The following is a 10,730-nucleotide window of genomic DNA, read 5'->3' as shown; positions in this document are numbered from 1 at the left end:
ACACCAAATCTTTATCAACTTGCATTCAATAGTAGCCATACAGTTTGAAAAGTTCTACAGTGAATTGCCTCTGTAGTTTTACTCAAGATTTATTTGCAAAGCTTCGAATTATACATACATCGGGATATTTATAATTGAAGAAGCTACTAACAGTGTGTGGTGACAATTGGGAGCATATAGAAGCTGATAACTATACTACTCTAGCTGGTGCTTTATGTGATGCTGATGATCCAAATCCCAAAGTATGTTCTGTCCTTTTATTTCGAGTTTTCTTGAGTGACTTTGTTCTGTTTCACTAGTTAGGTATATAGTGTTTCTTTAACAAAATCGTATTTTCGGTGTAATTAGATCCATTATTTCAATAATTGGCTCATTAGCTAAATAAGCCAAATTTATCACTATAGCAGGAAATTTATCAATAATTAGCTCATTGTCCCTCATCCTTAAAATCTCTAAAATTTTGTATAGTAACATATACACATGTCCCGTGAAATAATTCAAAAAAATTACTCTAAATGTGTCATAGTCAAACTATCTAGAAAACCTTCTCTAAAAAGTAACAAATCGATTCTATTTTGCTCAAATTAATGAACAAATCGGAAAATGATGCTCATTTTTCCTCAACCTTAAAATCACTATTTTCTTTATCTAGAAAGCATGAAACAAAGAATAAACACCGTGAAAGAAGAGTGGAAGAAGACACTAACCTTTGGTGCACTTGGATGGGTGAAATCCTCACAAATTTGGGGAAAAATGGGCAGCACCTCCCCTGTAACACGCCATATGAGTGAGAAGAGCTCGGTTGAAGGCTCGGGAAGAAGGAGTGCCAAATGAAATGGAGGGCTGGGTTTGGAGTGGCCGGTATATACGGGGCAAGTTAGTGTCGGCTAGTGGCTTTAGCCGGCACTAACTGTGTACGTTTAGTGCCGGCTAGAGCATACAGCCAGCACTAACTTGTAATTGACCAAGTTAGTGCCGGCTAGATATGCCGACCGGCACTAACGTGTGTTTCGACCGTTGTGGCAGCCGTGTGACAGTTGGGGGGATGGCACGTTAGCGCCGGCTGGTATTTCTAGCCGGCACTAACGTGCCCGCCTTACATTGTTGAGGCACGTTAGTGCCGGCTCGTTCTTGACCGGCACTAACGTGCTGGTACCGATAGACCGTTTTCTAGTAGTGCATGTTTCCATAGTCATGGTTCGTGTTAAAACTTGTGCTAAGTTAATAGGAGTCCCCTTCTCATTCCAAATTAGAGTCTAATGACTCTAGCGAAGATCTTTCTCAACTGAAAGCCGATTTTTCTCATCTTATGGCTCACGACATTCCTAAGCCTACCATGAAATTCGGATCATCACTAGTCTCAACCTTATCGACTTCTATGTTCACAAAGGTTTATATTCATGAAGGTGTGCGTCAGCCCCTTACCAATGAAACTACTCCGGATCGGAGCCTCACATTCGACGTTGAGACAATCGTATTTTGCGATTTGTTTGTGGCTGGACTTCTCATTCCCTACGACGTCGACATTTCTTCCAAAGATACCGAACCAATGCAATGTGAAGCTGCATTAACTCACACCTAATGCTATCATTCAATTGTCCAAGTTTTTCTAGGATGTGAAAACCTTCGGGGGTACATCTTGTCTGTTAATGCTTTTTTGTTGGTTCTATGAGCTTTTCATCCTCAAAGAAAGAAGAAAACTAGTTTTGATAACATGTGGCGGTCTCTGGTGCTGCCACGTGTCACCACTTGTGTTTTTCTTTTTCAAAAGTCATTTATTAATTTTAGAAATAGATTTTTCCTTTAGAAATACATAATAAATTAATTAGAGCTCAGAAAAATATGAAACTAGTTCCATAATAATTCTTCTAAAATCGTCATGTCCAATGTGTTAGAATAGGATTTGGTTTTATTTGGATCTTCTATGAATCTTTTTGGAGTTTATTTGCAATTAGATCCTTGTTATTTATTATAATTATTTTCTAGGACCTGCAGACGAGGAGTTGACTCAAGACCAAGATTACCCGAAGTTTTACGAGGAGTACAACGAACAACAAGGGTCACGCCCATGCATCCTATCTTTGAGTACCTATTAGACATTTAAACTAGTATACTAACACATTTTACGAGGAGTACAATGAACAACCATGGTCACGCCCATCGGTCCATGCATCCAATCTTTGAATACCTATTAGATATTGCAAACTAGTATACTAACGCTTTACTTTAACCTTCTGTTCTCGGTCAAAACCCACCGGCGAGCAGCGACAGGCAACACGAGGAGCCGGGAGGCTCCCGGGACTGCTGGTGGGTCCCGGTCCCTCTGTCAACGGCCCAGAAATCCGGAACACGCCCTGGCTTGGTGAAGTGCTAGGCATGCCACCTGACCTATACCTGATCAGGAGGTGTACAAGTCGTTATCAGTTAATTTCCTGCATGCACAGTCACGTCAAACATTAGTCCGAGCCGCGACCGGCTCTTAAAATAACTCCCAAGATAGGCTAGAAGAAATGATGGAGCTTTTGTACCGGGTCGGACCTGTCTTTGTACCCGGTTGGACCTTCAGGTAACTCTCAGAATCGGCTAAAAGAAGCCGATTGCCTCGTTTAACAGATCGGATCTATTAATATTCGAATATCTTGTACGAATCCGATAGAAAAGATAAAAGTATGATCTGTAATCACCAAGCTAGTCCAATCTACGACAGTAAAAGTCTTCACCATGTAACCGGAACATCCTACACGTGGTTAAGCCTAACGAACATGAAAGGTAACAAGACGCTAACCTAAAAACAGGCCTAAAAACCAACTAACAAGTTGATTCCCGGAACAATCCCTCCTTAGATTACCATAAAGCACCAATCATGCAGCCGGAACATTTAACCCGTTTGAAGAGCCTAATCATACGGATATTAAACCAATTCCTTGTAGTACAAAGAACCACCATAACAGATTAGATCTACTAACCAAGAACAGAGCAAGGTGCTGCCCTTGCACCTGGGATCGCGTACAAGGGCAGCTAAACGATTACGAACAGCAAGCAGAGCATAGATATACTATTCAAAACCAATGCAGTATAAAATCGTTTAAGATAGCTAGTGTTACTCGTTATCAACAACGCTTCAGCACGAGAAACACAAAGACAAACAGATAAACGCAATGCTGCCCCGACCATGCGGAGCATGATCGGTGCAGCATGACAGTTACCTGGAGAAACCCTTGGAAAAGGGGAGGCGATACGCTGAGAGTTTGTTGTGAATGCTTGATTGATTCCTTTATTGAATCTCACGATATATATTTATAGTCTGGAGACTTGATCTCTTCTAACTAACCCTAACTGATTACAATACAATCTCTAACTTACTATATTTAAACTATCCTTACTAGATAAATGGCCATCCCGGCCCTTGACATGTTCGCACAGAAGCCGATTTGCAGACCATTAGATGATTTCCTTCAGCCCATGTTGCTCTCGGCCGATCCCTTGGCCCAGTCAAATTATGGCGATAACACATGCTCCCCTGGTTTTGGCAATGATAATTCCGAAACCATCGCCTCTTCGACTTCTCAGATTCGTACACGCACATGCCGCCCCCAATGCCATCGGATGCGACCTCTCGGCTTCCAAGGCCTGTACACGCGCGCTGCCTTCCAATGCCACCGGACACGATCCTTTGACTTCTCTCTCGGAAATCACCACAGCGCCGCTTCGCCTTCCATCTCTGCCCTTATGAACTGTCATCGGCAGATTTACTTCTATTCATCTTCTTCTTCCGTGCATTAACCGCGCTAGCATATTCTGCATCCCCCGACGATGGCTTCCTTTTCCTCTGCCTCCTCCAATTCCTCTTCCTCTATAATCTCCATCACCTCTCCTGACTCTGAAACCTCCAGGGAGGCAATGCCGGAGTTTGATCCGATAGCTTCATACGAGGCTCTCGCTCCTCTGCATTGGGACGCAGAGGAGTGGGACTTCAGCATTTGGTCAGAGGATGATGAGTCCCTGACCGACGATGAGGACCTCCAGATTCTCCTTCATGGGAATCTGGACAAAGGCGATGAATATTCCTGGGATGATGACTTCTTCTCTTCCTCAGAAGAAGATGCCAAGGACACTTCCACCAACGACGACTCGGCAGCAGGAGGGTTCCTGCGCGGTGGATCGTCGACTTCAGAATACGATGGGGACGCCAGCGACGACGCCAGCCATAGCAGCGGTGATGGAGGCAACAGCAGCAGCAACGGCGGCGGTGATAGCGGTGGCGATGATGACACCAGCGTGTCCCCCCTGTATAAGCGCCGCAAGTCCTTAGGGACTTACTGGTGGTAGTTCGTAGGGTCGTCCGCCATTATGCTCAGAGCCGGTATATCGGCTTCTTTTGTAATAATTTCTTGTAGATGAACCCTTTCATTTCAGTATTCAGTAATCCAATACCTGAAAATCCAAAAGTCCGATGGCATCGCATCGGTCTTTCTCCTTGGATTGTCCGATCCAATCCCAACCCTTTCCTTTATTCCGGATCAAATATCTCAGAGATCTTCAAGAACTCGAGTACCCTTCAAATGAGTTCAAATATCTCAGAGATCTTCGAGAACTCGAGCACCCTTTAAATGAGTTCGCCAATATCAAAAGTACTCTGCCAAGATCCGTCCCTACTTTTCTTTTGCTATCTGCTTGTATGCCAAGATGACTTGTCTGACTGTTCCTTAAAACCGGCTTTCAGACATGCTCCTATTGTCACTGCTTCCTCCCGAGCTCGAATCAAATCGAAAAATATAATTGTCAAGAAAAACCCGCAAAGAAGTCGAACCTATTCTTTAAAGATCAAGAAACACCTGCAATCGAGTTCTCTGTTTTTTATCAAACCCCGGGACTTGCAGGTTTTAATTATTGCTTCTAAAGTCGATGGCTTAACATCGGCTATTCAATCTTTAGCTCCATGCACGGACCTGCAATGCTCTTTCTTGAGATATCTGACTTGTTCATCTCGTTCTACTTTACAGCCTAATGCACTGCACTGGCTTTTAAAGTACCCGATAGATACCGGCCTGTAGCCTAATGCACCACAAAGTACCCGATCAAGCAGACTTAATGCACCACAAAGTACCCGGTCATGTCGACTTGCAGCCCGATGCATCACATGCTCGGGAAATATTTCTTGAGGTGTTGGCCATTGATAGCTACCGGAAATTTAACTCCATCCAATTCTTCAAGCATGTACGCATTCCCTGGTAGAGCTTGATCAACTCTATAAGGCCCATATCAATTCGGAGACCATTTACCATATGCCGCATCCTTAGTGCCTAATGGTAGCACCGCTTCCCATACTAAATCTCCAACTTGGAATTCCTTCGGTTTAACCTTCTTATTGTACGCGCGGTCTACCTTGGCCTTATTTTCCTTGATCTTCTCCAGCGACCAAAGCATGAGTTCTGTAATATCTTCCTCATTGTCGCTCATTAGTGCGGCATATTCTTCAGCAGTCAAATCATTCTGAAACTCTATTCGTCTTGAACCGGCCGTAATCTCCCATGGTAACACGGCCTCCTGCCCATACACCAAATGATATGGTGAAGTTCTTGTTGCCCCGTGGTATGACACATGATAAGCCTATAATGCTTCTGATAATACTTCATGCCAACACCGTGGGTATTCATCAATCTTCCTTTTGATCAGCTTGATCAAGCTCTGGTTGGACGCTTCGGCTTGTCCGTTTGCTTGAGCATAGTATGGAGATGACCTGATCAATTTGATCCCTGTGTCGGCAGCGAACTTTTTGAATTCATCAGATATAAACACTGACCCTCCATCCGTTGTAATAGTCTGAGGAATCCCAAACCTATGAATAACGTGTTCTTTGATGAAATTGATGACGTCCCTCGACGTTACTGACTTCATAGGAACAGCCTCTACCCACTTGGTGAAATAATCTGTGGCGGCCAAAATAAACTGATGGCCTTTACTCGATGGAGGATTAATCTTACCGATCATGTCCATGCCCCATCCTCTGAATGGCCAAGGTTTGATGATAGGATTCATTGCTGATGCTGGCACTATTTGTATTTTCCCAAACCTCTGATAGGCCTGGCATCCTTTATAATACTTGAAGCAATCTTCCAGCATATCAGGACAATAATATCCCGAGCGTCTGATCAACCACTTCATCTTGTGGGCTGATTGATGAGTACCACACATACCTTCATGGACTTCATGTAGAAGCCGATTGGATTCAATCAGCCCCAAGCACTTGAATAGTAGCCCCTCTAGAGTCCTGTAGAACAAGTCGTCCCCTATCAAGACGTACTTCATAGCTTTGTAACGTATCTTCTTAGGTGCCCCCCGAGCCGGATCCTTCAAGTAATTGAAGATATCAGCTCTCCAATCCCCCTGATCCAGCAGGTTTATTGGGAAATCAGCACCATCCGTCGTATCCTTGTAACCTGAAGCCATCTGGGCAAGATCATTGGCCTCAGAATTTTGTACTCTTGGTATCCAGTAGAAATTTATATATCTGAACTGGGCCATTAGCTCCTGGCATTGTCTGCACAAAGGAAACAACAATGCACTCTCACATCGGTACGTCTCCGTGAGCTGAGAGATGACCAATTTTGAATCCCCAAAAACTTCTACTACTTCTGCTCCAGCCCCAAGAAGTAATTCCATACCTTTGTGCACCGCTTCATACTCGGCTAGATTATTGGTGCAAGGTGTTGGCAATCTGATTGAAAAGGAATATGTTGGCCCCCGAGGCGAAACAAACAAAATACCTATGCCAGAGCCATCTCCACAGACCGACCCGTCAAAATACATTGCCCATACGCGGATGGAAAGCGCTGCTATGTCTGAACTTGTTCTTTTCATTAATTTTTACCTCTTTACAATCAACACATGGCCGGCTGCTCGAGCGGGCCTCTTCATAATGTAACATGGATGACAAAAACAGTTCAATTCTTATTTTTTGGGGCCGATCGCAGGTATCGGCCTCTCCTGTTACCTTGGTATAGACTAACTGTGGCACCCCTTCTACTCCATAAGGCCGGTGGATAAAACCAGCCTCACCCCATTTTTTGTAGCTTCCACGCGGTCACAACCTTCCAGGCTAATCCCTGAGATAGGCTCCTGGTCTTCTGCGTCCCAGACACTCATGGCAGCATGTGAAACTTCAACAGAATCATCCGCATGGACTACTTCTACTTTATCTCCATCCCATTGAATCAGACACTGATGCATCGCAGAAGGGATACAGCAATTGGCATGGATCCAATCTCTCCCAAGCAGGACGGTGTACGAGCCCTTGCTGTTGACAACAAAAAACAAAGTAGGGACGGTCTTGCCTCCTATCGTCAAATCCACGCTGAGGACTCCTTGTGCCTCCGAAGTTTGTCCGTTGAAGTCGCTTAACGTGATGTTGGTTTTAATCAGATCTCCAACAGAATGCCCCAACCGGCGCAGCACTGCATACGGCATTATGTTAACCGCCGCTCCTGTGTCGACTAGCATCCTGCTGACAGGCTGGCCATTTATGTACCCCTTAAGATATAAAGCCTTCAGGTGCCTGTAATTCTTCTCTCGGGGCTTCTCAAATATGACTGGCCGTGGCCCCAAGTCAAGCTGAGCCACTGGCACTTCCTCATGGCCTAGTGCATGAAACTCTGCAGGGAGAACAAACACCATGTGTGCATCAGCCGATGTCTTCACATCGGCTTTCGGCTTCTTGGGTCCCCATACCTTCTTAGAGGTACTCATCTCTGCTTTTTGGGGACGGTGAACTTTCTCAGCCAAATCTGATCGCGCCTTCCTTAGTGTTTCCAAATATTGGGCCTCGGCTTCTTCCAGGCTGCGCAACCGCTGCACTCTCCGCTTCTGGGACCGGTTAAGCCCGTCAGGGCACCAGCATGGTCGGTGATACTTGTCTTCCTCATCTTCTAAATTTCCCCCTGTGCGCGTTGACTCGGCTTGTCCATGGCGGGGCTGCTCTAGTCCCAAATGATGAAAAACTGAGGTGTTTCTTGCATCTCACTTCTAGGACTTGCATTCTGGGCAATCCTCAAGGGTGGGTAGTCATTTCATACCAGAATCCCAACAGTATCTGAAGAACGGGTAGTGCCAATGAGGCGTTTCCCAGTGCGCCGCTCATATTCTTCTTCTTCAGTCTCGCGTTGGAGACGCTGTTGATACTGATACTGGTATTTTCTCAGAAGATGAGAGAAAACTGGTCGTTGATTCCTAATGTGCCTGACCTATTCTTCGGTGATATAGTCCCTTTATTCTTTTTGGGGCCGATCACAAGAATCGGCCTCTTGCTTCCTTGCATGCTGATGTGATGTATGTCCTGCCATATTAATACCGAGCGTAAAATCCAGCTGACGACATGTTGATCGGTCGTACCCTTCCACCATATTTACGTTCAGGAATGGTTGAGTATCAACCTTCATGGCGTACTGCCCCAAGATTAATCTGCCTTGCTCAATAGCCGATTGTATTTGCCGCCAGAGTTCCTTGTAGTCTCCGGTACCGTGAGTGAAAGAGTTATGCCACTTGCAGTATGATCTCCCCTGGAGCTCCTGAGCTGTTGGGATCTTGCAACCTTCAGGGAACTTCAACTGCTTCTCCTTCAAGAGTAAGTCAAATATCTGTTCGACTTTGCTCACATCAAAATCAAATCCTTTCGAAGGACCTTGTTGTTTCACCCACTTGCAGGGCACGGGCTTTGCCCCCCGTGCCCACTCCACAACTGCGATCTCTTGGTCATCCCCAGAGTCTTCGGAGTCTTCAGCGTCAACCATTACTACTTGGCGTTTGAACTTGTCTTGGTATAATTCTGGGTGACGTTGCTCGTATACTGTCATCTTTTGTACCAGATGTGCCAAAGAGTTGAACTCCAGCTGGAAAACCAGATCTCTAATCGGTTTTACCAATCCCAAAGATGCCAATTCCACTACCTCTTTTTCTGAAATCCGAGTCGAGTAGCACCGGTTCTTAACTCCTCTGAAACGCTGGATGTATTCCGCCACCGTTTCTCCTCGCTTCTGGCGGACCTGTGCCAAATCAGCAATCCCAGCCTCTGCAGCCTTTGAATGATATTGTATATGGAACTGTTCCTCTAGCTGCTTCTAGGTGCGGATAGAATCAGGACCCAATGATGTGTACCATCCAAAAGCCGGCCCTGTGAGAGACTGCGAGAAAAACCTCACTCGCAATGGATCCGACACCAAAATCATCCCTAGCTGCGCCAGATACCAGCTCACATGCTCTATGGAGCTGGATCCTTCCGCTCTGCTGAACTTGGTAAACTCGGGCAGCCGGTACTTGGGCGGCAGAGGAATCAAGTCGTATTCACTTGGATACGGCTTGGTGTAGCCGATCGCTCGCCTTCTTGGGAGAATGCCAAATTGATCTCTCAAAATGGCACTAATCTGATCCACCGTATGAACTCCTAGGGCCGAGTGCGTATGAAAGGATCGATGGACCAAGAGGGGGGGGGTGAATTGGGCCTTTTTCTATTTCTAAAACAAGATAAAGCAATCTTAACCTATGCAAAACTAGAAAGGCACCAATTCACCAACCGGGTAACTAAACTACCTACGCAAGCTAGGATAGATAAAAAGAGGTAAAGCCTTAGCAAGGTAGAGCTAACTAGTGATCTCTAAATCTAGCACATGAATGAATTGCATGAAAGATAATGCTTGAATAAGTAATAAGGGACAAGAGACAACCGGATTTTTTTCCTGTGGTATCGATGTGTTGGCACACACCCCTAATCCACGTTGTGACACTCACAAAGAGTATTGTCACCTCCCAAGTCACCAAGACGAGGGCGCTCACTAAGAGTCTCCGTTCACCATCCCGGTATGGTGGAGATCAAGCCACGTACAATCTTCTTCTCCGGGCTCCCACAATCCTTGGCAAGCTCCGCGAGAATCACCTCGATCACCAAGATCGCCTAGGTGATGCCAATCACCAAGAGTAACAAGCTAAGGCCTTCACTTGAGCAAGAACCGATCACCAAGAACAGATGCACACAAGCTTCTCTCTACTCAAGTCCTTAATCTTGCTTCTTGAATGATTGAATGAATAAGTGTGTGAAATGATGAAGCTCAAAGTGGCTCTTGACTATAGTATGAGTGTTTGGATGTTTCATGGTGTCAAGAGTGGTAGAATGACCCATTGGAGGGGTATATATAGGCAGCTCACACGAATAGAGCCGTTGGAGAAAAAGCTGCCAGAAAACTGCATAGCGCCGGTTAATCCGACGTCCCTCCAATAGTCATCGTCGGTTTAACCGGTGAATGTAAACTACCCCTTCTGAAAACTAGCCGTTACAGCTTGGGCAGATTAACCGTCGTAGCATCGGTTTAACCGGTGAGTGTAGTTGTCCACTGATCAACTGAAGAACCAAGTCTCTGGACAACTGCACCGACGTTAAATTCAAATATCGTCGGTTGAACCGGTGTATAGACTTGTTCAGACTCTGTTGACACCGTTTAACCGACGTATAGAAAAGTTGAGACGTCGGTTAAACCGGTGTTAAGGATTTTCCTGATTTTATCTTTTCTGACTTGAGTCTTGAATGAAATCCAAATATTCTTGAGATATAAGTTGAGGACCACTTATTTGAGCTTCTGGAAACCTGAGTGACTATTGTGTGCATCCATTTTCAAATGACCATGTCCATGCTCAAGTTACTAAGCCTAAACCCCTCTTAATAGTGCGATCACAACAAAACTATA

Source organism: Panicum hallii, chromosome 6, assembly GCF_002211085.1.
Source record: "Panicum hallii strain FIL2 chromosome 6, PHallii_v3.1, whole genome shotgun sequence".
NCBI classification, from domain to species: Eukaryota; Viridiplantae; Streptophyta; class Magnoliopsida; order Poales; family Poaceae; genus Panicum; species Panicum hallii.
Note: the sequence above shows the minus strand (reverse complement) of the source record.